The sequence below is a fragment of the Lissotriton vulgaris genome, chromosome 8, assembly GCF_964263255.1.
Source record: "Lissotriton vulgaris chromosome 8, aLisVul1.2, whole genome shotgun sequence".
NCBI classification, from domain to species: Eukaryota; Metazoa; Chordata; class Amphibia; order Caudata; family Salamandridae; genus Lissotriton; species Lissotriton vulgaris.
This window is the reverse complement of record NC_141696.1, coordinates 1558814848-1558842548: the sequence shown is the minus strand read 5'-3', so window position 1 is coordinate 1558842548 and position 27701 is coordinate 1558814848. Positions and strand designations below refer to the sequence as shown.

Genomic DNA, 27701 nt, shown 5'->3' with positions numbered 1-27701 from the left:
TTACATATATACACATATGTACCCATATGTGAGAAGTTGGCCTGATGTTATGTCCACTATTCTAGTGGGCACCCTGTATCAGTCCAAACAACCCTTATGGTGATGGTTGTAAAGTCAACCTTATAGACCAGCTATCCTAGAGGTAGAATGGACAAAGCAGTCTTAGGCTAAAACTTCAGAGGGCATGTAAAGCCAGCTGTTTTACCATATGTAACCCCTTGAATACCAAATGAAAGGACACCACACAGGATATATATAAAATATATATGTATTTATTTCTAAACAACCCCTCTGAGCTCTTTGAGATCAGAGGCGCCAGCACATAACAAGATACTTAACTATCATACAATAAGTTGCACAAAATACAGTAGAGCCCTAGTGGCACTTCAAACCATATATTAAAATAGTGGTATAAGAACCACGTCACGAACAAAGGATAGGCCTAGGGCCTAGGGAATCACTGGGGCTACACTGTACTACCAAAGGATAGGAAGTAGGAGGCCCACGCGAGGCGTGTGCAGTGTCTTTATATACACGCAAGTTACCATAGAGTTAGAATGGGAACGAAAGAATTGGAAACTAGTTCTTTTAGGTCACTTCCGGATGGACTAGGAGAAAGCTACTTGAAAGTTAGACACTAGGATATTCAATACCCACAGGAGCACCGAAGTACTCGCGTTACCTCACCCACAGGAAGCGGGTGCATAGGTGTCAAAGTGTGTCGGGTTTCGTAGCTGAATCCTATGGAGCCTTGGAGAAAGATGCTGCAGGCAACCAGGAGAGAAGTGTCCGGTTGGATCCAAGGGCGGATCGAGGATGAAGAGTACCTGAAAGCAGAGGGGACAGAGTCTGGGTCACTAGCCAGTGACCAGGAAGGAACCAGGCGATCTCGCGAAGCAATCAGGTGATGTCGTGAAGCTCTTGTCAGCAGCCACGTGGACCAGGAGGCGTCGAAGACGACCAGGAGTCAGGCACGGACTGTCCCACGAAGGCTCTCGCTGTCGGCGGTGTCTGCTTCCGGATTGGAGTCAACAAGCCTTGGCTAAGGCAACCCACGCAGGAATCGAAGATGGCTTCTTAATCAGACCAGCAAGGTCTGATGGGCTGCTCCTTTTCAGGGGAGCGAGGGCCAGTCTGGAGCAACCAGACCAGTGGTGTAGATTCAAGATTTCTTCGTCACAGAGGCCACTAGCCAACGGGCAAGTGACTGGACAGACGCGTCGAGCAGAAAAATGCAAAAGGGCCCCACACAGCACTCGAGTGTGGCGGGCTGATCTTTGGTGCAGATGATGCTCGGGGCTGGGGCTTCTCAATCCCTAATGCACAACTTCGAGGGTGCCTCAGAAGTTGCACGGAAAGCAATTCGCTGGCTTTCCAAGATGGCCGGTCTCACGTCGCCTCCACGGGTCTCAGCTTTGCTGTGGCTGTGGATCGGGCTGAAGGAAGTTTGGAAGTCCGGGTCTTGTCAGGCTCTGTGTTCGGGCTCCGGCGGGAGCGAAGACAAAGCAAACCGTTGATCGCTTAATGATGCCTGCTTGTGCAGGGTGGTCACTCCTTGACCACAAGGGAGATTCATCAGTCTTCTATCTTCAAGTAGAACGTCGAAGGTCCAGAGTTTCGTTACAAGTTTCAGTCAGGATTAATCTAAAGTCTTGGGACTCAGCTCCTACCTATATACCAAATCTAGGGGCTGGATTACCTGCTAGGTCCCTCCTATGGGTGGGACCAGGGAAGGGGGTGGTTACACCCCTTTCCCTTTGTCCGGAGTGCCCCAGCACCGGTTTGAACTGGACTATGCATGGCACACCTTGTGGGTTCCAGCCAGTGTCTCGTTTCTTTCAGCCCTCCCTGCCCCAATACACTAGAGCCTGTCTGGGGTGGTGCTAGCACCTCCCAAGACAGGAAACCTATTGTCCAAGCCTCCCTCGCTGGAAGGACTCCCAGCAGCAGGAGGTCAGACTTGTGTCTGTGGCAGCAGCATCCATTTTGTGATGCTGAGGCTCTGTTAACTTTAACCGGGATTAGTAGGAACAACATGTCTTCTCCCTCTAGAAGGGTGGAATGCTATCCCCGTCGGCGAGGGGGTAGTATTCCAAAGCGTATGAGACCTTACAGGACATGTTTTGATAAAGCCAAACCAGAGTTGGCATTTAACCGCGAGGTTCATAATGCACTTAAGAGTATAGGGTATGGCCATATCCTAGCAATGTAAATAACAAGGACCCCCTGTTCGGAATACTAATTCTTAATACAGGGCAATAGAAAGTGTAAAAAGTAACCACAAAAACCAATAAATTGTAAAAAACTATGTCATTTAATAAGTATACAAATATTCATATTAAAAACAATTGGTAAAAAACAAAAATTCAAATGAGTTATATAAGAAACAAACATACAATTTTCATACAATACATAAAAATTATATAAAAAGGTATTATGACAGTGGCAATCAATATTGTTCGACGCGCGTTTCGGCGTTATGGGGAACGCCTTTCTCAGGAGCCCGTTTCTTCTCTTGTTTTTAAATATTCTTGTATATTGGAATGTTATTTTGGAATAAAATAGATATCTACATGTTTTGATTAATTGTAAATTAACTATGGTTTTTCAGATTTTATTTGTGGCTCCTGAGGAAGGCGTTCCCCATAACGCCGAAACGCGCGTCGAACAATATTGATTGCCACTGTCATAATACCTTTTTATATAATTTTTATGTATTGTATGAAAATTGTATGTTTGTTTCTTATATAACTCATTTGAATTTTTGTTTTTTACCAATTGTTTTTAATATGAATATTTGTATACTTATTAAATGACATATAGTTTTTTACAATTTATTGGTTTTTGTGGTTCCTTCGTGCATTCTCTCCCTAGTAAATTTGTCAATATTATGCCATGTTTTTTACAATGGCCATATCCAAGAACAGCTATAAGGACATGGTTCCGAAAGCTGCAGACAGGCTCAGCTCATGCTAGAGCCTCATCTCACATAAAACCAAGCACTCTGCCTCCAAGTTCAAGTTCAGGAATTTGTATAGCGCACTACTCACCCAGAGGGTCTCAAGGCGCTTGAGGGAGGGTGGGTGTATTACTTATCGAATAGCCAGGTTTTTAGCTGCTTTCTGAAGAAGAGGTGGTTCTGTGTAAGGCGGAGGTGGGTGGGGAGAGAATTCCAGATTTTGGCCGCTAAGTAGGAAAAGGATCTTCCTCCCATGGTAGATCTCTGGATGCGCGGAATTGCGGCAAGGGCTTGATTGGATGAGCGTAGTTGGCGGCTGGGTGTAAGGACAGTCGCGTGTTGAGGCAATCGGGTCCTAGGTCGTAGAGGGCCTTGTGTGCGTGGGTGAGGAGACGGAATGTTATTCTCTTGTTGAGAGGGAGCCAGTGGAGGTCTTTCAGGTGGCCGGAAATGTGAGCTTGACGGGTGATGTCCAGTATGAGTCTGGCTGAGGCGTTTTGGATGCGTTGGAGTTTTTTCTGAAGTTTGGCTGTGGTTCCGGCGTAAAGGGTATTTCCATAATCCAGCCGGCTGGTGACCAGTGCGTGGGTGACCGTCTTTCTTGTTTCGGTGGGGATCCAACGGAAGATTTTTTTGAGCATACGTAGGATGTTGAAGCATGAAGATGAGACGGCGTTGACTTGTCTGGTCATCGAGAGGGAGGAATCTAGGATGAAGCCCAGGTTACGTGTGTGATCTGTAGGTATGGGTGATGCACCCAGGGCCGGTGGCCACCATGAGTTGTCCCAGGCAGAGGGAGATGATCCTAAGATGAGGACTTCCGTTTTGTCCGAGTTTAGTTTTAAACGGCTGTTCTTCATCCATTCGGCTACTTCTTTCATTCCTTCATGTAGATTGGTTTTGGCGGTGTTTGGGTCTTTGGTGAGGGAGAGGATCAGCTGGGTGTCGTCGGCGTAGGAGATGATGTTGAGGTTGTGTTGTCGTGCGAGGGGACTCATGTAAACGTTGAAGAGGGTGGGACTGAGTGAAGATCCTTGTGGTACGCCGCAGATGACTTCGGTGGCCTCTGATTTGAATGGGGGGAGGCGGACTCTCTGGGTTCTTCCGGCGAGGAACGAGATGATCCAGTCCAGCGCTTTTCCTTGTATTCCGACGTTGCTGAGGCGTTGTATGAGGGTGCTATGACAGACTGTGTCGAAGGCGGTGGAAAGGTCAAGTAGGATGAGGGCAACTGTTTCTCCGTTGTCCAGTAGCGTTCGGATGTCGTCTGTGGCAGCGATGAGGGCGGTTTCGGTGCTGTGTTTGGCTCGGAAGCCGGATTGTGAGGGATCGAGTGAAGTGTTGGATTCAAGGAAGGAGGCGAGCTGATTGACTGCTTTCTCAATGACTTTGGCAGGGAATGGGAGGAGTGAGATGGGGCGGTAGTTCTTAAGTTCAGAGGGGTCTGCTGTGGGTTTCTTCAGAAGGGCGCTGAGTTCGGCATGTTTCCAGTTTTCCGGGAAGGTAGCAGAGTTGAAGGAACAGTTGATGAGATCGCGGAGGTGGGGTGCGAGGATGGAGTCTGCTTTGTTGAAGATGTGATGGGGACATGGGTCGGTTGGTGAGCCTGAGTGGATGGAATTCATCAGGCGGATGGTGTCTCCAGTAGTGATTGGGTTCCAGGCGCAAAGGTTGTGAGAGTGCTGTTTTGGTGCGGAGGTGGGTGGAGTGGACTGTTCTTCGGACTGGTTTTCAAAGCTGTTATGTATGTCGGCGATTTTGTTGTGGAAGAAAGAGGATAAAGAGTCGCAGAGGTCTTGGGAGGGGGTGATGTTGTTGGTGCCGGTGGTGGGGTTGGTAAATTCTTTGACGATGTTGAATAGTTCCTTGCTGTTGTGGACGTTGTTGTCGAGTCGATCTTTGAATGCTGATTTCTTGGTGGATCGGATCAATTGGTGGTGTTTGCGGGTGGCGTCCTTGAAGGTGGTCAGGTTGTCCGTGGTTGGGTTTTTTCTCCAGGTTTTCTCGAGAGTACGACATAACTGTTGTGTCAGTTTGGATGGCCAGCCAGGGGTGGCAAAAGATATGCTGCAGCCCCTGGTAGGACTTGGATGCACCTATGCCCTGGGTACCTATAGTACACTGTACAGGGGCTCATAAGGTGACCCAATGTCCAATTGGAGATGTACCTAAAGTACATGGAGTCCATTTTACAGTGAGAGCAGATAGCCTGGGGCCCTGATTAGCAGGATCCCAGGCCAACTAAGTCGAAAACCAGCTAAACACTAGGCAAAAATTCTGGGGTAACCATAGTCCGGTATCCACCTTCATACACCATACACAACATATATGTTTTTATATGTTAAAACAAAATTAGTACTTACCTATCTTCGCACCCCCATAGCCTCCCACCATCAACTCATCACCACTCTAGCACCTCCAGCACAACGGGAACATCTAAATAGACTTGGTGCAAGACCGTCAGCCTGGTGGTGGCGAAGTGCTGTCCACTAGCTGAAAGACTGCCGCCCGCACGGTCTCCTGCCTGTAGCTGCAACATCTCAATATGGGTGGATGTCTGCCGTTAGCTGAAGGAGTACTTGGGACGGCAGTAAGACCGCCAAGATCTAAATCAGGCCTTTACTATATAGTACGTCTATTCTTTGCCCTGTTGGAAACTTTTTCTGCAGTACCAAAACACTTTTGTGGAACATACGGAACGCAAGTACTCACAGAGTTACTCTTCAATACAAAGATTTATAACATGTTCAAAACCTCTACTCACCTATGATGAATTAGGAGAACATGCGTTTTGTAAACACACCCATTAGCTGGACACAAGCTGTACAAAATTAGGTACAAAAATGTGATAGTCACCCACCACTATGTAAACTATAAAACAAAACACTCATTGGATGATGTCATAAGTGATGTCATCAATGATTTCATTTGAGATGTCATCAGTGATGTCATTTGAGATGTCTTGAGTGATGTAATATGTGAGGTCATAAGCAATCTATAGCAGGGACGCAAGTTATAGTTAACTCTGCTAACAAAGATGTGGAGAGGAAGTATCCTGTCTGTACACATCCCTTCCAAGGGGAGTGGCGTTGCACGGCCTTGCCTTTCTGCTAGCACCTCCTCAACAGTGTGACAAGTATGTGTAGTAGTGTGTGGAGAGGGACAAGCCTCTCAGCTGAGACCTCTCTCTGGATGACAGGTGTTTGCACAAGGGTGTACAGCGAATGTGCATAGTCTGGTTTGGGGAGGGACTGACTTCTCCCCTAACACGTCTCCCCAGGTTGACAGCTGTGTATAGTAGTCTGTGTGTAGAGGCTCTCCGCTAAGACTTCTCCCCAAGTCAAGTCAAGTCAAGTCAAAGAATTTATATAGCGCACTACATACCCAGGGGGTCTCAAGGCGCTTAGGAAGGGGGGGGAGGATTACTTGTCAGTGTGGTATGTGTGCAAAGTATCCTGTAGGGAGAGACTGGGCACTCCATAGACACCTCTCCCCAGGGCAACAAGTGTGCATATTAGAGTGTGCGGAGAGAGTGGCCTCTCTCCGAACATCTCCCCCAGGATAAAAGGTGGGGAAAGTAGGGTATGAAGAGAAACTGTCCTCTCTACTGATACTTCTATCCATTGAGACAGATTGTGAAGTAATTTGGTACACAGGTTCATAGAAGAACATAGTTTCTCATCCAGGGGATGCTCATCAATAGTTATAATCTATGAATAATCCCCGCCCATGTGCGGGATCCCGGAGCATATAGAAAATATATATAAATATATATGTATACATATGTGAAAACATATATTTGCAGCCTAGAACATTTCCAAACTGGCAAACCTGCCGCAAAATTACATAAATTATCATAACACAGTTGTACTCTCCCAACCCCTAAGGAAGAAAGAGAGTAGTAAACATTTGCATAGAACAATTCTTTATTGCCATAGAAAAACCTGTAATTGTAGGCATTTGCCAGTAGGCAGCAGTAGAGTACAAAGAAATACTGACACCTTGCCTTTAAGGCATTAGAGCAGGGGTACCGTGCCTTTAAGATCTGAGATGCACCACAGGTGGCAGTTGGGTCAGTTCTTTTTTCCGGCTCCTTCTGTGAGGATCCTGGAGCTTGAGCTCTTCAGTTTTTGACTGAATTTGTTTAGTTTGAGTGAATTTTTTCAGAAAAATGACATCTTCTGGTTTATTGAGTCTTCTGCTTGGTTTTATGTGGAATTCCACTTAAATTTTTCTGTCAGAATGCCTGCTTTATTCCAGAAGTGTCCTTCTTGTGACAAGAAAATGGCACTGGCTGACCCACACTCAGTGTGTATTGTGTGCCTTCCATCTGCACACAATCCTGACCAGTGCCACCATTGTCAGAAGTTCTCCAGACGAACCCTTTGTGATAGAGAACGTATCAGACTCCATGCCATGTTGGAGAAAGACAAAAGTCATCAGGTGGGTGGCCATGGTGGACCCAGGACGTCGTCTTCAAGCAAGCATGGCCAAAAACGGCGACGTTCCGCCTCTCCTGCCCCCAAAAAGAGGAAGGGAGGACCAGGATCACCATCAAAGTCGCCGTCGAAGAGGCCCAGACGTTCTTCTGGATCACCATCGTGACGTCGCGAGTCTCCGCCACATCCAAGTAAGTTGGCGTCGAGACGCCACACTTCGGGCTCGAAGTCTGTGGCTGCTGGCATGTCCAAGTCTCCGTCGGCGTCTAGGCTTCCGTCGACGTTGAGACCCTCTACGCCGCCCACGAGGGGGGTCAGCATCGAGAGTTATGACGGCTTCCAGATCCCACCATTCGACGTCGAGGCGACGTCAGGAAAGGTCACCGTCGACACGACGTCGAAGGAGGTCGTTGTCGAGAACTCGACGCCGAAGATCGCAGTCGAGGTCACCACGACGAGGACGTTCGACGTCGAGAGCATCAAGGCCTCACTCGACAACGATTTTCACACAAACCTCATCGACATCGAAGCTCCCGAGAGGAGGTCGAGGTTATTGTGGAGTCACCTGGGTCCAGATCATCAGGAGACAGATCTTCATCTCCTGGGTTGAACATAGTGGAGATCTCTCCAGAAGCTTCCCCCAAATCTGCGGACAGATCACATAGTGTGGCATCTCACTGTCCTCAGGGGGCTATGTCAGGCAGTCACAGTAGTCCGGGCTCTGATTACTCCCACACATTTTCACCGTCTGGTCCACGGATAAGCACTCCGGTCAGACAATCCAAGTCTCCTCCTCGGAGGCCAAGACCTTCACCCAGGCCTAGATCTCATGCCAGATCACTATCTCCAGCACGGTCAAGAACACCGGCCCGCCCAAGATCTTTCCCCAAGCCTAGATCTCCTTTTAGACATCGGTCTAGGTCCAGGGGTCAACACAGCCGTCATCACGACAGGCCCCATAAGAGAGGACGCACAAGACCTCCGACGTGGTCCTGTTCTCCGAGATCTATGGTCCGGGACTACTCTCCGACCTTCTCTTCTACTCCTCCTTCATGAGTCTCACCTATAGATGATATTGCGACCTTTATGGATGTGCTGGGTAGGGGGTCAAAGAAGCTTAACATCTCTCTGCACACCCCTGTGGTACCCACTTCAGTAATCTTTGATACCCTTCATCACCGGACAGCTCCCAGACCTCTGCTGCCTCTGGTGCCTGGCTTCATTGAACCGGCTATGGCTACCTTCCTCACGCCTGCGACGGTGGGTTCTGTACCGTCTGGAATCACCAAGAAGTATAAGGCTCCTGCAGAGGACCCCTTCTTCCTCAGGGGGGGCCCACCAGCTGACTCAGTCATCGTGGCAGCTGCCATGAAATCCCATTCTGCTTCCACCTCATCCTCGGTTCCCCCGGAAAAGGACAGCAAACTCATGGATTCGTTTGGAAGAAAAGCATGTAACACCTCAGCTTCATATATGAAGGTGGCCAGTGCCTCTGCTCTGCTCAGCAGGTACGACTGGTCGCTCTGGGACTCCCCCACTCGCTTCACGGTGAAGCTTCCTAAGGAAGAACGGCAGGACTTTGTCGAGATCCTGCAGGAGGGAGGGCTCGTTGCCAACCTGGTCATCAGCGCCGCGGCGGATGTTTCCGACCTAGCGGCCCATGGCTACTCCCATGGAATCTGCTCACGGCGTTCGGCGTGGCTCCGCCCCGCAGGCCTCAAGCCGGAGGCTCAGAAGAAGATCTTGAACCTCCCCTTTAATGGCACATCTCTATGTGGGTCTCACGCCGACGACGAGATGACCAAGATGAAATCGGAAATGGACACTGTTAAAGCTGTGGGTTTGGAGAAGCATAAAGAATTTAAAAAGCGCTTTCGACAGGGGGACAAACGATCTTACCAGCAGAGGGTTCAAACCCCTCAATGGTCATCCCAAACACAGCAAAAGTCCCAGTTTCAGCAAAGACACCCTGGCAGAGGGAACAACAACAAGCAGCAGTCTGGCTCCAAGCAGCCTCCCAAGCCCTGATCTGTTGCTTCCTCCTCAACTGTTCGCCACTCCGGTGGGAGGGAGTGTATCATCATCTGGAAGAGTGGAGATCCATAACAAAGGACAGATGGGTGTAATGTGCAGCATGGTTACTTGCTGAGGTTCAAGTCACCTTCTCCGCAAGTTTTTCCTCAACTAAAGCACCTTTCCCGATTCCACAGTCAACTGCTGCAGGACGAGGTTTCTGTCCTTCTCAAGAAGAAGGACATAGAGGAGGTCCCTCCCATACAGAGAAATCAAGAAGTGTACACCCGCTACTTTCTCATTCTAAAAAGAGGAGTAGCCAAAGAATTCAGGCCCATTCTTGATCTAAGTCTACTCAACAGGTTCATCAGAAAAGAACATTTTCGCATGCTAGCCCTGCACCAGATCTTCCCACATCTTCATCAGGGAGACTGGATGTGTGCCATCGACCTGCAGGATGCGTACTTTCACATACCTGTCTCATTCAAGCATCGAAAGTTTCTCAGGTTTCGAATTGGGCGTCATCACTACCAGTATCGAGTGCTTCCGTTTGGCCTCAAATCCGCCCCACGGACATTCTCCAAGTGCATGGCGGTGGTGGCTGATTTTCTCCGCAGGCGGAAGATCTTCGGCTTTCCCTATCTAGACGATTGGCTTCTGAAAAGCTCCACTCCTGCGCTGCTTCAGAACCATCTATCGCTCTGTATCAACCTGATGAGCTCATTGGGGTTGCAGGTCAACTTCAAAAAGTCAGTACTCAATCCTTCCAAACGGATTCACTACCTGGGCCCTTCCCTAGACTCTGTGCATGCAAACGTGTGTCCTTCGGAGGAGAGGTTGTCATCCATGCTTCTGAAGTGTAGTCTCCTGCTGGACACTCACAGTCCCGCAGCCAGACAAGTGTCCTCTCTCCTGTGATCGATGGCCTCGTGTATCTACATCGCACCCAATGCACGCCTTCACATGAGGCCTCTGCAGCAGGCTCTCGAGGATCAATGGTCTCCGAGGTCAGGTTACTGGGAAGACTGTCTCTTCAACAAAGTGCCAGAGACTCAATCAGATGGTGGATGAAACGTTCCCACCTTCTGCGGGGAGTTCCATTTCATCGACCTCCCCCATCTCAGTCAGTGGTCACGGATGCCTCTCTGCAGGGCTGGGGTGTTCATATGGACCAGCTTCAGGTTCAGGGTCTCTGGTCCGAAGTAGAGCGAGGGTACCATATCAACTTCCTGGAGCTTCGAGCCGTCTTCTTGGCTCTCAAATCCCTATATCCTTCTCAGCGCACCAATTACATTCAAGTTCAGACGGACAACACGACAACCATGTTCTAGTTGAACAAGCAGGGAGGCACCAGGTCATTTGGCACTGGCTCCTGGCAAGAGGCCTATCCACCGTGGCAGTTCATCTACCAGGAATCCAGAATGTCCAGGCGGACTGCCTAATCAGAGACTTCGTAGAAGCGCACGATTGGGTGCTCAACGAAGAGGTCACACAGGAGGTGTTTCGACAATGGGGCGTACCAGATATAGACCTGTTGGCAGATGCGGCAAACGCAAAATGCCCCGTCTTCACGTCCAACAGGGCTCAAGGGGAACGCACTTTTGTCAGCTGGTCGCAGACATTGCTGTACGTTTTTCCTCCCCTGCCTCTGATCCCGGCGGTGATTCAGAAATCCCACAGGACCAACACCAGGATGATCCTGATAGCGCTGGAGTGGCCACGCCAGTGGTGGTACCCGGATCTCCTCCAGCTGTCGGAAGTCCCTCACCGGCGACTTTCTTGCCTTCCAGACTTGTTAACCGAGGACCAGGGGAAGGTGTTTCGCTTGACGGCATGGCTCCTGAGGTCATCCAGTATGGCCACCTAGACCTTTCAGCAGACTGCATGAACATTCTTAAGGAAGCTAAGAGCCCCTCCACTAGGAAGTCTTATGCTTTCAAGTGGAAGAGATTTTTCATGTGGTGTCTTGACTACTCTCTTGACCCTATACACTGTCAGGAGCAGGTGATTCTACCCTATCTTTTGCATTTAGCAAGTCAGGCCTCAAGTATCCCTCTATCAGAGCTCACTTAGCGGCCATCACCGCCTATAGGAAGTCACCTTCCCAGACATCATTCTTCCTTATGCCTGTACTCAAAGATTTCTAGGAGGGACTTAAGAAAGTGTTTCCACCAGTGAGGCCCCCCTCCCCTCCCTGGGAGCTTAACATCGTGCTTACTAAATTGATGGGTGCTCCTTTCGAGCCTATACACAAGGCTTCTTTGCAGCACTTGACATGGAAAGCTGCCTTCTTCGTGGCGATTACCTCTGCCCGTAGGGTTAGCGAAATCCAGGCCCTGTGTTTTAAGGAACCTTACACAGTGTTTCACGCCAACCGGGTGGTACTGAGGACACATCCAGGCTTCCTGCCCAAGGTAGTCTCAGACTTTCATATCAATCAGTCTATCACCCTGCCTACCTTTTTTCCTCAACCTACCACTCCCCGGGAGAGGTCTTTACACTCTCTAGATCTCTGGAGGTACTGAAGTTTTACCTGGCAAAAACCCTTCCACTTGGGAAGTCTGACCGGCTTTTTGTTAATTATGGGTCGACTAATACTGGTCTGTCAGCCTCAAAAAGATCTATTTCTCGCTGGATTGTCACCTGTATCGCCTTGTCTTATCAATTAGCTGACAAAGCTTTACAAGGTAGACCTCATGCACACTCTACTAGAGGGAAAGCTTCTACTAGGGCTCTCCTTCGTAATATTCCAATCTCTGAAATCTGCATTCGTTCCGTACATACCTTTACCCGCCATTATTGCCTAGATTCAGATGCACAGGCTGATTGATGCTGTAGACCTCATGCACACTCTACTAGAGGGAAAGCTTCTACTAAGGCTCTCCTTCGTAATATTCCAATCTCTGAAATCTGCATTCGTTCCGTACATACCTTTACCCGCCATTATTGCCTAGATTCAGATGCACAGGCTGATTGATGCTTAAGTGGGACAGGCCTCTTTGAGAAATTTATTTGCATGATTGCATTTGGAATGGGAAGTTTATGCATGTCTTACTGTATACTTACTTGCTCGTCCGCGAGACTTTGGGTTTGAGCTTGCTAATCTATTCATAGATTATGACTATTAATGAGTATCCCCTGGATGAGAAGGATTAGTTTCTTACCTGTAATCCTAGTTCTCATCCAGGGGTATACTCATCAAAGTCATAAACTCCCGCCCACCTCCCCGGACGAGCATAATCATAAAGTTATGAGATGTTTCTATGGATTTACTCAGGTGTTATGCACCTCCAAAAAGAACTGACCCAACTGCCACCTGTGGTGCATCTTGGGAGCAGGGGGTCGCCTTCAGATTCTTAAAGGAAAGGTACCCCTACTCTAATGCCTTAAAGGCAAGGTATCAGTCTTTCTTGGTTTCTTTGTACTGCAATTACAGGTTTTCCTATGGCAATAAAGCATTGTTCTATGCAAATGTTTACTGCTCTCTTTCTTCCTTAGGGGTTGGGAGAGTACAGCTGTGTGTAATTTATGTAATTTTGCTTCAGGTTTGCCAGTTTGGAAATGTTCTAGGCTGCAAATATATGTTTTCACATATGAATACATATATATTTATATGAATTTTCTATATGCTCCGGGATCTCGCACATGGGCGGGGAATATTCATAGATTATGACTTTGATGAGTATACCCCTGGATGAGAACTAGGATTACAGGTAAGTAACTAATCCTTATTCACAGTAGACAGCTTCTACATCCACGCTTGATCAAGAGCTTTCTTCTCTCTGCCAACTCCCACTTACAGAACGTACACCCAGCAAGAACAATAACATTCTAAACCAGAATATTCTAACTAGGAATACTACACACCTTCCCCCTATAAAACATTTTTATTTTATTTTTAAATGTAGAAATACAAACAACAGTTAATAATGAACAAAATATTTCAATTTGAAGTATGCTTAATGTGAGAACTTTTTCTTAACTCACACTGCTTCCATATTCCGCAATGTCATCACAAAAATCAGCGTTATTGTTACAAGATATGAAAGGGGCTGAATCTTGATGATTGCCTACACTTATAGAACCTGACTCCAATGCATTAGGAGTAGGTATGACATTCTCAAATGTATCTAGCATAACAGAATCATATTCGTTTTCATCTGTAAATTTGGAAGAAATGGATTGAGAAACTGTTTGTGAATTAGCAACTTTACATAAAGAAATACGTCTGAAATTCCAGATCTTCCCACCATCTACTCTTACCACTTTACTGAAACCTTCCAGTACTTTACAAAGATCAGACCATTTGGCCCACTTTTTGCCAGAAAAACCACCAAATTTGACACGTGCAAAATCCCCCACTTTAATTTTTTAACTATGATTGCCATATCGTGAAACATTACCTTGCATTTTCTCTTGATATTTCTGAACCCTTTCCCAGACCTGTGAAAGATCAATGGTAGAATCATTTGAAGTTTTAATTTTCATCCACCAAGGTAAGAGTTTAGAACCAGGTTTCCTACCTCGCAACATCTCAAATGGAGACAAACCTGTGACAGAATTCGGAGAAGTACGATACGACAACAAAGTAGCACGTTAAGTCTTTTTCCACTCCAAACCACTTTTTATAGCCAATTGGATAGTCTTTAATAACTCTATTGAAGCGTTCTACTTGACCATTGTCTTGAGGGTTATAATTGGACACTCTTTTATGCACTGTACCACACCTTTCAAGAAACAAGCCAATCTCTTTGCTAACAAATTGGGGACCATTGTCAGAAACTGTTTCTGCAGGAATACCTTCACGGCAAAAAACTTAATCCAAAAATTCAATTACTTGTGTGGAGACAATTTTCTCCACAACTTTCCACTCAAACCATTTTGAGAAATAATCAATTAGAATTAATGCATACACATCCTTATTAGGAGACAAGCCAAGTGGACCGATAATGTCAATGCCAAGTTTCTTCCATGGACTTAAAACATACTCAATAGAGGCAACATCCGCCGACAATGGTTTGACTGAATTGTCGCTTTTAGAACAAGGAGAACATAGTCTGACCCACTTATCGACCATTCCATCAACACCCAGCCACCAATAGAATTCTCTAATGCGTCTTTTGGTGCTGGACATGCCCATATGTCCTTCAGGAGCCATGGAAATATTTTTTTCTCTTATCTTAAAGGGTGGAACAATTGTATCCCCTCTTGTTACAAAACCATGGGCCAACAGTTCATCTTTGATCTTGCAAAAAGACAAAAGATCACCAGTTAATTTCCTTTCTTCAGGCCAACACACTTGCAGAAATTTTACAATATTAGATAACGTACCATCCTCACACATAGCAACTTTCCACTCAGATTCACAAATGATATCAGACGAAACATTGGTGTTTCCACCATTGATATAATCAATTGTGTATGCAACATCAAAATCAACACTATTGTTAGCAGAATCATGTGTGTCGGGCAAAGGTAACTGAGACATGTAGTCAGCATGAACATTTAAACGTCCAGGAACATACTGAACCACACACTGAAATTCTTGTCATTTGGCGGCCAGACGTGCAAACTGAGCAGTAAGTGTTCTACCACAACCAGCAGCTAACATATTGATTAAAGGCTTGTGGTCCGTTCGTAAACTAAATTTAGCACCCCACAAAAATTGACAAAAATGTTGCACAGCCCAAGTACATGCTAGTAACTCTTTTTCAATGGTAGAATAATTGTATTCTGCGCCACGTAACGTTCTGGATGCATATGAAACATATTCTTCACCTTTGTTTTTCTGTATTAATACAGAGCCTAAACCCACATTGCTAGCATCCACAGTTACAATACAATCACTTCTGACTTCAAAAGGTTTTTAAAATGGTGCATTAACAATTTCTTTTTTTAGAAGTTCAAAAGCACATTGTTGTTCTTTGTTCCATGTGAATTTTACATTTTTCTTTAACATAGATCTCAAAGGATGGACTTTAGAAGAGTAATCTTGTACAAATTTACTGTACAACTCTGTTAACCCTAAAACGACACTCGTTCTGTCTTTGTGGGACAGGAGCATTAGAAATGCTTTGGATATGATTAAGCTTGGGCTTAATCCCATTACTGGAAATTTCATGTCCCAAATATTCCACTTTATTTTGTCTAAACTTGCATTTAGAAAATTTTAAGGTTAGGCCTTTCTTTTGTACACATTTCAATACCATTTCCAAGTTCTTGTCATGTTCCTCATAGTCCTTCCCAACAATTAGAATGTCATCCTGGAAGGCAATAGCACCCGAACACCCTTCCAGGACTTCTTTCATGAGCCTTTGGAAAACAGACGCAGCACTGGCTAGACCAAACGGCATACGGCAAAACTGAAACATACCTTCAGGTGTAACAAAGGTTGTTAGAAATTTGGACTCTTCGTGTAAAACTACCTGGTGATAGGCACTAGCTAGATCTATAGTGGAAAAAACACAGGCACCAGAAAGTGTGGAAATTAGCTCATGTATGTGGGGTAAAGGGTGTCTATCGATCCATATCTCCTTATTCAAACTATGAAGGTCCGCACATAGACGAAGATCGCCATTGCTCTTAAGGGATAAAACAATTGGAGAAACCCATGGAGAGGATTCTGTAGGCTCAATCATTTGTTTTAACTAAATCAGACAAAATCATTTTCAATTTATCTCGATACGCTAATGATACATTTCTTACCCTGTGTCTGACAGGAAGTGTGCCCTCCTTAAGAATGATTTTGTGTTGAAAATGTACAAATTCCTATAAATTATCAGTGAAGATGGAAGGAAATCTGCTTCTCAATTCATTAGTAAACTCCTCACAGTCAGGGGGTACAATATAAACAGGTGCCATAGCATTAGGATCTAGCGTTATACCCATTGCTTGTTGTTGGGGCCAACCAAGAATGGACACACCTTTAGTGGCCACATAAACCTTTCCTCTAGTTCTTACTGCCTATGATACTATACCAGGCACATGAATCTATGAGCATGGAAATTTCCATACCATTTATTAATATTTTATCACTAGGAAAACTTTTGCACTTAGTATCACCAACACACAAAAGACTAGTAATCTCTGAGATACACTCAGGATGTTCACTCTCTTCATATGTCATGAAATACATTTTTTGCGAGGACTTGGAAACTTTGCTAAAATGACTTAGGGGCAGATGTATCAAGATTTCGTTTTGCGAATCTGTAATTGCGATATTTTGCGATTAGCAGTTGCAGATTTGCAAAACGGGATATATGTAAAAAATTGCGATTTTTCTTTTTTTTTGCGATTTCCTAAAAATCGAAAAAAATTCTCAGAATCCCTTGCGATTTCTCATTTTGCGAAATTCGCAAATTAAGAAATCGCAAAAAACAGGAATCTGCAAAGCAGGAGCAGGATGATGACATCACAGCCATGAAGAGGAAGGGATCACCTGCACCTGCTTGCCTGAGCCACACCCAGTGGCAGTTAGGATTGTGTTTGGAAGCTGAATAGACCTGCTAGCTGTGAAATGGAGTCCCAGAGCACACAGGAGGGAATGGCTGGTGAAAAGAGAAAAAGACAACATACGTTTTCTGAAAAAGAGCAGGAAATCTAAATAGAGGAGATGGTGTGCAGCCATGAACTGCTTTTTGGGAAAAAAGCATTGAAAGTACCTGAATCCGGAAAAAGGAAAATCTGGCTGGATATCCAAGAAAAGGTGAATGCTGTGGGTGTCGCCACCCGTACCATCGAAGAACTCAGAAAAAGATGGTATGACATGCGCCAGAGGTCCAAAGAAAGGGTGGCTGAAAGGATATAGGAGGCACACAAGACAGGAGGTGGAACCTAACAGCAGAGCAACCTACACCACATGAAGAACTTGTGGTGGCCACTCTGCTGCCTGAGAGTGTCAGTGGAGTGTCCCATATTGACAGCTCTGACCTTCTTTGAGCCCCACGCTCTTTAATATTTATGTCAGCCCACTGGCGGACTTGATAAGGGCTTTCGGTCTGCAACTTACATCATACGCAGATGACACTCAAATTGTGTTATTACAACAAGGGTCTCGAGTGAACATGACTGCGAGATGTCATGACTGCCTGAAGAGTGTGGCGGATTGGATGGCCTCAAATTGTCTCAAATTAAATGCCGGGAAGACTGAGTTAATTTTGTTTGGAAACAATCCAAATATTTGGACTCCGGATATGTGGCCAGAGGCTTTGGGAAATCCACCCATCCCTTCTGGGAAGGCCAGAAATTTGGGGGTGATTATTGACCAAAACTTGGACTATTGAGACCAGGTCAGTGGTGTAGTATCATCCTGTTTTCATATCCTTAGGATACTAAGGAAGATAAAATGCTTTCTACCAGTGGAGGGCTTTAGGACGGCTGTTACTACCCTCACACTGTCGCGTTTGGACTACTGCAATAGCCTGTATCCCAATTTGAGAAAGAAGCATGGGGAGGAGCTTTGCGCGCATCCAAGATGGCCGCGAGAGCACAGAGCTCCCGAGACCCCCGTAACCTCCCGAATATATCCTGCCACTAATCCTGACTACTGTGGAGTGATTGTTGCAGCGGAACCAAAGAAGAGTTGAATGCTTAAACTGCATCCCGAACGGACCCCGGAGACCAAAGTTGTAGGGTCGGAGAGTTTGCGGCCTATTCCTCTCGGATGCCCGGCGCTTGAGTTGGCATAGTGCCCGAGGCGTAACTCAACAACAACGGTGTTGTGACCTGGAAGTGGCCGGTCTGATCTTTGCTTTCACTTTTGATTTTGACTATCGGGCGCTGCATTCTAGCCTGGATACACTTTTGTGATCGGACACCCCTGTTGGTGTCGGTGTGCCAGGCAGTGTGGACAGCTCACTGGGGTGAAGGCCTAAGGACTTGAAAACGAAGTGCTTGGCCGATTATCAAGTCGGTGCGGCTGACGTGACCTTCCCTTAATTCGGCTTAATGAGCGCTGCAATGCCACGGATTTCTGATCGACTATTCTAAAAGATCTGAACGTTTGGGAGACTCGATACCGTCTGTCAACGACGAGTCCGTAGGGCTGCCCCCCTGAATAGGACGACGAACAGGGATCGTCCGGACATGGCGACCAAGCCGGAGGGGGACAAGCAGAAATCGAAGCCCACTAGACGGGGTGGGTACACCCAAATGAACATTATGGACCGATACGCTCAAACTAAGGGATCACCTAGTGGACCTGGGAGGTCACAAGGAGGCGTGAAGGACGCCTTTGCCCTGGAGGCTGAGCCGACATTGCAGGATGTGATGGCCGCCATTGATGGGATCAAGTCCTCTCTTGGACAGAAGATGGAGACCCTTGCCCATAAACTGGACACAGTGTACATTGAGGTTAACTTGATTCGGACGGACCTCACTAAAACTAGTGAAAAGGTGAAATCTTTGGACATCAAAACATCGAGCCTCGCGGATGACGTCACAGACTTGCAGACTGAGGTTCGGAATCTGAGGGCCTCTAGTGAACTCGTGGTCCGTCGACTGGAAGATTTTGAAGGGAGGGCTCGGAGGAATAACATACATATCATTGGAGTGCCGGAAAAGGCGGAAGGGCAAGCGGCTGAACTCTTTGTGGAGGGTCTCATTACCAACCACCTTGTGCCTAAAGGCCTGAGCAAGTTCTTCACCGTCGAGGGGGCACACAGAATTCCTGGAGGGAGACCGCGTGTCGGTGCCCCACCCCGGCCCTTGATAGCGCAAATATTTAATTTCAGGGACTTCACGCAGGCTGTCCAGAAGCAGAGACTGAGTTTTATGGGGGTGAAAAGAAGGCTTTGCGATATGGGACTCAAATACGCTATGCTCTATCCGGCTAAGCTGAGAATTGAATACGAAGAGAGGGTTTACTTCTATGACAAGCCGGAGACCACTGCAGACTGGTTGGACACTTTATCTGCCCAGCGAGAACCCCAGAGACAGAGCGGAGAAGAGGAAGGGGGTTTGCAGGAGCAAGAATGAACATTATCGCTCTGGTAGCTGGGAACAATTAGGGGGCGGACTATTGTTGTAATGTTGTCATATTCAAGATCAACGGTTGCACGCAGTACAAGTGGGGGGTCAACGGGCTATTGGGGGGGTCTCTTTCCTCCTCAGACATACTTTTTGTAGTTTAGTCTAGATGTGGGGGTGACAGGCACACTGCAAGTTGGGGTGGCTCTATAGTCGTAGGCAGGGGTGCAGGGAGGGGGGTAGTGTAACGGGATGTTTATGTGGTGGTGGGGGGAAATGTTTATTTGTTTTGTTTTGTTCGTGTTTTTGCAAGGCATTGTATTTCCAGATTGCTTCTCTATGGTGCTGTATTCGGAGGATGGTTGGGTCTTCTTTTTCTTTCATGATGGGGGTAGGGGGTTACGGGTGTTGAGCTGGAATGTGAATGGGTTGGGGGATAAAATCAAGCGCAGTGTGGTTTTGCAATTTCTTAAAAGACATTCTCCTGATGTGGTTTTACTTCAGGAAACTCCTTTAGGTAGGAAATGTGTGTAAGGCGATGAATAGGAAAGGGTACCGACTAGTGGCTCACGCTGGTTTCACGTCTGGATCCCGAGGAGTTGGAATACTCATCAAGAATTCTCTTCCGTTAGAAGTGCAATCTGTTGTTCTGGATGATAGGGGACGCTATGCTGCTGTCTCTGGATGGTGGGAGGGACGTATTCTCTCCCTGGTTTCAATTTATGTTCCTCCTGGTCTGCAGTCTACGACTTTTGTTGATTTGGGGAAGATTGTGTTGGATCTTCCTAGTGGAATATTGATCCTGGGTGGTGATTTCAACGCGGTAGTCTCTGGCGATCTGGACAGGTATCCGTCTAGGGTTGTGAGGAGCGCTCATAGATGGCTGCCGGACTTTGAGACGCTGGGTCTAGTTGATAGTTGGAGATTATTTCACTCCGGTCAGCAGCAATACACCTTCCACTCAGGCGCCCATGGTAGTCTTTCACGGATAGACTGTTCTTGTGCCCGCAGCCCAGGCATCGTATGTTGTGGAGATTAAGCATTTGGCCAGAGATATCTCGGATCACTCGTCGCTCTTGCTTAAATTTGAGTTGGCTCCTGGCTCTGGAGGTAGGGTTGCCCCCATTAATCTGTGGTATCTGCGTAATCCAAAGATTCGAAAAGACTTGTTAAAAGCGTTGGAGCATTATTTCCATGAGAATGAGGGTTCGGTTTCCTCGTCGATCTCGCTATGGTAGGCTTTTAAGACTGTGCTCCAGGGTCAGGCTTTGTCCCTTATTGCGGGAGTCAAAAAGCAGAAAGAGGAGGATGTAGTTAGAGTTGAGGCCGAAATAGCTAACATAGAAATGGAACTGGAACAGGAGGTGACCCGCGCTAGATTGCATGTCTTGCAACTGAAGCAGCTTGAATATAAGACCTTGATTACGGACAGTGCGAAAGCCCTGAGTCGGGAACAACAAGGTTGTCTCTATGACGTTGGTGCTAAGGCTGGTAAATGAATTGCCTGGTTGGATAAGAAAGATAGAGCTGGTCGGGTAGTTCCAGAGGTTGAGACGAATAGTGGAACGTGTATAACCGACCCACAGGAGATAGTGGACTGTTTTGCTGATCACTTTCGTACTATTTACTCTTCCGTCTCGGAGAGACCGGAGGAAGATTCGTGTTTTCTGTTGCGGGACATTCAACTTCCTTGTCTAACTGTGGAAGATCGTGACCTCATGGATGGTAAGATTACCGCAAATGAGGTGGCCTTAGCAGTGCGTTCCCCAAACTCAGGCAAAGCAATGGGTCCAAATGGTCTCCCTATTGAGCTATACAAGCTTAGACCAGACAAGATTGCTCCCTATTTGAGAGATATGTTTTTGGAATCCCGTGAGTGTGGTCTGCTCCCCCGGGAACAGAGACTAGCATCGATAGTGGTGATACATAAAGAGGGGAAGCCTAGAAACAGATGTGCTTCGTACAGGCCGATCTCGTTGTTGAATTCGGAACCCAAGATTTTGGCCAAACTATTATCCAACAGATTGATCAAAGTCATTAGTGAGCTTGTACATCCCGACCAGTCGGGCTTCATCCCGCATAGGAATACGGCATTGAACCTGAGGAGATTGCATTGGGTTCTAGCGAGGGAGTATACATTGCGAGAGCCGGCAATAATAGCGTCGCTTGATGTGAAAATGGCGTTTGACACAGTGGAATGGCCATATTTGTGGGCTGTTTTGGCTAAGTTTGGATTTGGTCTGGAATTCCTTAGCTGGGTGCGTCTTCTATACACTGAGCCTCTCGATCAGGTTGTCGTCAACAGTCGAGTCTCAGTGCCATTTTGTCTTGGGCGGGGCACTAGACAGGGCTGCCCGCTCTCTCCTTTTTTGTTTTCGCTGGCCCTCGAACCTCTCACAGTTTGGCTCCACTGGGAACCTTCGATCAAGGGTATTTGTTGGTCTCCGCAGTCTGAAGATCTGATTTTTTTTGTATGCAGACGATATATTACTCTATTTGACCTCTCCTAGGAAGTCCTTGAATGTGCTTTGTGATGTTTTGGCCTCCTATGGTAGAAATTCAGAATTGATCATAAATTGGGCGAAATCCTATCTCTATGTTCTATGTGGCGACGCCCCCATTCTGCCTTGTAACTGCCCCATTCAAATTGCAAAAGAGGGGTTCAAATATCTCGGGGTCTATGTTTCTATGGATCCCGCAATCAGATATGAGAAAAACCTTCTCCCTCCGTTGGCTCGGCTAAAAAGAGATGTGGCAGGCTGGAAGAAATTACCGCATTCAATGTTAGGACGAGCTGCCCTTTTTAAAATGACGTCGCTCCATTGTTTTCTTTACGCCCTCCAAAATACTCTTGATGTTGTACCGGCCAGTTATTTTCGAGAATTGGAGGGTTTGCAACGAAATTTGTTGTGGGAGGTTAGACCACGTATAGCATTAGCCAAACTGATGCTCCCGTGGTATGACGGGGAATCGCTCTTCCTGATATCAAGAGATACTATTGGGCATCGCAGTTGGGGGCTATTAACCATGGTACTTACGGGTCCGAATCGGATCCCGGCTATGCCATGGATAGATTGACACTTCCTGAGGCAATTATAACAGAGCGTTGTACACTAGGTCAGTAGAGAAGATTCTGACTGGACCGACCAGGGTGGCTGTACGTATATGGCACAATGCTACTAGTTCGCTTGGATGGAAAGATCGTTTGACCTTGGCGACCCCGCTCTTCGGCTCGGAGAGATTTGGTAGACTATGGAATACGAAGGGTTTTGATAAATGGGACCTTATAGGGATCTCCACTGTGGGCAACCTCTGGGCGAAGGGAAAGGTTAAGTCATTCGCTACATTACAAGCTGAATACGAATTGATTGAGTACTTCCGTTATGTGCAGCTTTGTCATGCACTGAAATCAGTATTCCCCGAAGGGGAAGAGATACCGGAGGCAACCGCATTGGAGGACCGCATACTAGATGGCCATGTGCCTGATAGCACCATTTCGCTCGTTTATAAGAAACTGATTAATCATAGAGCTGACCTTTTAGTAGAACTAAGGGATAAATGGACCCGGGACGGCCTCGAAATTGATGACGAGGACTGGCAATCGGCAATCTTCTCCCCGAAGGAGGTTGCAATTCCGGCACGGCTGAGACTTGTCCAGCTGAAAATACTGCACAGGGTTTACGTCACGGGTCCACGTTTGATCAGAATGGGTTTAACGGTGGATGGTCTGTGTCAGCGGGGATGTGGTCAATTGGGGACGTTCCTCCATATCATATGGGAATGTCGGTATATGGTAGAATACTGGGTCACCGTCCATGACGTAATGCAGGAAGTGACAGGTGTGGCTCTCTTGCCGGAAGCTAGGAGATGTTTGCTGAATATCTGGGAGCCTACTGATCTGAATACCGCACAGACCCAATGGGTTACTCTGGGGGCCATGATTGCCAAACGAAACATAGCACAGCAGTGGGGATCCCAAAGACCGCCAACTATAGAGGGGTGGAAAGAAAGTATGGACTGGTGCATGTTTCGTGAAAAAACTGTGTATTTGGCTAGGGGCCGCCCTCGAAAGTGGAACAGTATTTGGGGTTCTTGGAATCAGTATAGGGGAAACATATGTGTACCGCCTGCGAATATAATCTCTGACGTCCCACTTTCCCCATGACCCTTCGAAGTCAATATTTATGATATATGTACCCCGTAACTCCCCCCCTCACTCCTCCCCCATCTAATTCTTATTCTATCGCATGTTGACATTGTAGATGACCCTCGTCTGTTCTGTGCACTGATGTGTTTTATTGTTGCCTTGCTTTAATAAAAAGAAACATAAAAAAAAGAGAAAGAAGCATGAATACAGACTGCAGCTGGTTCAAAACGCGGCTGCAAGACTTTTGCTCGGGATCCCTAGGTTTGTTTCAGTGCGTGAGGGGCTTAGGCAATTACACTGGCTGCCAATACCTAGACGTGCTCAGTTCAAGGCTCTGTGCACAGTTTTCAAGGCACTGAAGGGTACAGGCCCAGAGTTTCTGAGCAGTGGGATAAAATGGTATGTGCCGGGCAGAGCGCTTCGATCAGCCGAAGGCAGATTTGTGGTGGTGCCTCGTGTAAAAAAGGCCAGATGTGGAGGAATTAGCTTCTTCGTCTGTGCTGCAAAAGCTTGGAACAACTTGCCGGGGCATCTCAGAAAGGCGTCTGAGCTTCTTTCATTCCAAAAGGGGCTCAAGACCTGGTTATTTATGGATTAGCCCCCCGTCTAGCTCCGGAGTCAGTATGCAGCGCCAAAACGCCCTTGGGCATAAGTGCGCTTTATAAGCTCATAAATAAATAAATAAATACTGCAAGTGCTCAAGGTAAGATTCATGTGTCATAGTTAAAGTTTACTAGGTGGTGCATGCTCACAGTTTAGATACATGTATATAGGGTTAGACCATTTGAAGTGCAGGTACACTGCATAACCAACATAAAGAAATGCATCATGGGAGTTGTAGTCTTACAAAGTATAGTTTTAATCTGGCAGCAATGAAACAGTGGCCCACATTGTGGTGCAGTTTGTAGACAAAATGAGTGTCAGGATTGTCAGAAGTGCAAAACAGAAAGCTTTATTTGTTTTAAGATTCAGAAAAAAACACAAACTCATATGTCTCACTCTACATCCAAAGCACAATCAAGGGCACCAAGGGATTCCGTAGAGGGAGAGGATTCACCAGTTCATATTGGCTCTGAGGCAGAAGCTGAAACAAGTGATGACAATGTGTCCACTCCAATTGTGCGTAGTAAGCGCAGACATGTGGCCCCTCTGCCTTCTTTGGATGATGACAATGACCTTCAAGGGGATACAAGAGACAGTGGCCAAGACAAAGTGGTCCCTGTTGAGAGCCAAGTCCAACATCAAACACAAAGACGACACTAGCATACAGTGTTGATCGATCCAGGAGCAGCAGTGTTCATCCTGAGACACCCACAGTGTTTGCTGGTTTAGAGCAGGATATGCTTGATGTACAGCGCCTACAACACAAGGCACTAAGGTCCATTAATAGGCAGCTTACAAGACTCCACAACAACCAACAAAACATGAGCGAGGGCATGAAGTCAATGGCAGCTGCAATTGAAAAATTATGCATGACACTTGAGCGCACAGAGACATCCAGAAACAGGGCTGCTCATCGTGCACATGAGAGGATGCATAGCTATACTAAGGCCATTAACCGCCTATGTACAGTCACTTCAAACTTTACTAGGCCCAGCATTACCTTGCAGAGGGAGATGAGCCAATGCACTCAAAATATAGCCAGAGGCCTGGATCAAGTTACAAGTGCAGTTGAAATACTACAAACTGCCAACTCTGGTGCCAGCACCCTATTGGCTTCTGCAGACAGTGAGGACACCTCCAGCAGGAGTAGCAACAATCCAACACCAACATCGCAAGTCATGCAGCGCAGAAGTGGCAGACATGGTGCTGCTACTACACCTGTCTTGGACAGCTTGGAATCTGAACACTGCCCTGCACCTAGCCGCCACCGTAAAAAGTGAACATTTACATTGCACTAATTTCCCCTATGTTCATTACACATATGGTTGTTCTTTCACATAATGACACAGTACTATGAATGTGCTGTAACATATCATGGGTCTTCACACTAATAAGGTGTTTGAATTTTGATTAAAAACAGCACCTGCAAAACACAGATATGTTGCGAGAGCACTTTTCTTACCTAGAAATAATTTTGTGTTATCTCAGACCGGCTCTGCCGTCTAGCCGCAGCTCCTACTCCTGCTGTTGCCCTTGCAGGGGGAGGTATGGCATCATCATCAGATGTGTCAGAGTCACTCACTTCAATGTCTGTGCCTTTTCTCATTGCCATATTATGTAGCATTGCGCAGCTTGTTATAATCTTACAACATGTTTCAGGACTGTACTGCACTGCACCTCCACTTTTATGTATGCACCGGATGCGGCTCTTTAAAATGCCAAATGTGCGTTCAATGACGCTGCGCATTGACCGGTGTGCCCTGTTGTATCTTGATGGATTCAAATACGGCGTTAGGATGAAGTCACGCACTGCGTAGGCACTGACACCTGCATGGATGAAAAGTAAGAGTAAGTGTATGTTCCACTGACAATTGACTAATGTTTGGAGGGATGGATGTGTGAGATATATTTACCAAGCAAGTCTCCCTCTCCAAACTGTCCAGCACTCAGACGTCCATGAATCCCACTATGTCTGAAAATGAAGGAGTCGTGTGCTGCCAGGGTATTTGGCCACACTATCATTGATTATGTATTTTGCATTGCACACAATCTGTATGTTCAGGGAATGGTAGCTTTTCCTATTCCTGAAGACATATTCTGTAGCTGCTGGTGGTGTTATGGCTATATTTACAACAAGGGGTGGTGAGGGACAGAGTCTCTGAATTAAACAGAATACTCTCACCCAGTCAAGAGATCAGGGCTAGATCCAACACCGTTTTTTAGCTCACTGCACCATCCCAGTTTCAGAACCTGGCTGTATGCAAATTAGTCTGTTCCTGTCCCAGTGCATGATGGGAACAGGGCAAACCAAACTACAAAAGCCAATTCTTACACTGGGAAGGAAACAAGCTACCGGGGACCGGTTTCTGGCATTTCAGCCTCTTCGGCCCGGCTTGCTTGAATCCTGATGGTGCAATGAGCAAGGGACTCACATCTGAGTATACCCGACCACGCTTAGGGTGGACAAAAATATTTACAACAAGGGGTGGTGAGGGACAGAGTCTCTGAATTAAACAGAATACTCTCACCCAGTCAAGAGATCAGGGCTAGATCCAACACCGTTTTTTAGCTCACTGCACCATCCCAGTTTCAGAACCTGGCTGTATGCAAATTAGTCTGTTCCTGTCCCAGTGCATGATGGGAACAGGGCAAACCAAACTACAAAAGCCAATTCTTACACTGGGAAGGAAACAAGCTACCGGGGACCGGTTTCTGGCATTTCAGCCTCTTCGGCCCGGCTTGCTTGAATCCTGATGGTGCAATGAGCAAGGGACTCACATCTGAGTATACCCTTCCACGCTTAGGGTGGACAAAAATATTTACAACAAGGGGTGGTGAGGGACAGAGTCTCTGAATTAAACAGAATACTCTCACCCAGTCAAGAGATCAGGGCTAGATCCAACACCGTTTTTTAGCTCACTGCACCATCCCAGTTTCAGAACCTGGCTGTATGCAAATTAGTCTGTTCCTGTCCCAGTGCATGATGGGAACAGGGCAAACCAAACTACAAAAGCCAATTCTTACACTGGGAAGGAAACAAGCTACCGGGGACCGGTTTCTGGCATTTCAGCCTCTTCGGCCCGGCTTGCTTGAATCCTGATGGTGCAATGAGCAAGGGACTCACATCTGAGTATACCCTACCACGCTTAGGGTGGACAAAAATATTTACAACAAGGGGTGGTGAGGGACAGAGTCTCTGAATTAAACAGAATACTCTCACCCAGTCAAGAGATCAGGGCTAGATCCAACACCGTTTTTTAGCTCACTGCACCATCCCAGTTTCAGAACCTGGCTGTATGCAAATTAGTCTGTTCCTGTCCCAGTGCATGATGGGAACAGGGCAAACCAAACTACAAAAGCCAATTCTTACACTGGGAAGGAAACAAGCTACCGGGGACCGGTTTCTGGCATTTCAGCCTCTTCGGCCCGGCTTGCTTGAATCCTGATGGTGCAATGAGCAAGGGACTCACATCTGAGTATACCCTGCCACGCTTAGGGTGGACAAAAATATTTACAACAAGGGGTGGTGAGGGACAGAGTCTCTGAATTAAACAGAATACTCTCACCCAGTCAA

General features: G+C 46.7%; 1 protein-coding gene and 1 pseudogene across 46 annotated transcripts in view; both read left to right on the top strand.

Moving 5' to 3' along the window:
* Positions 1-27701, top strand: part of LOC147700405 (uncharacterized) — a 700768-nt gene that overhangs the window by 651524 nt on the left and 21543 nt on the right. The gene's annotated exons all lie outside the window — the stretch shown is intronic.
* LOC147700406 (uncharacterized) lies at positions 8407-9426 on the top strand (annotated as a pseudogene).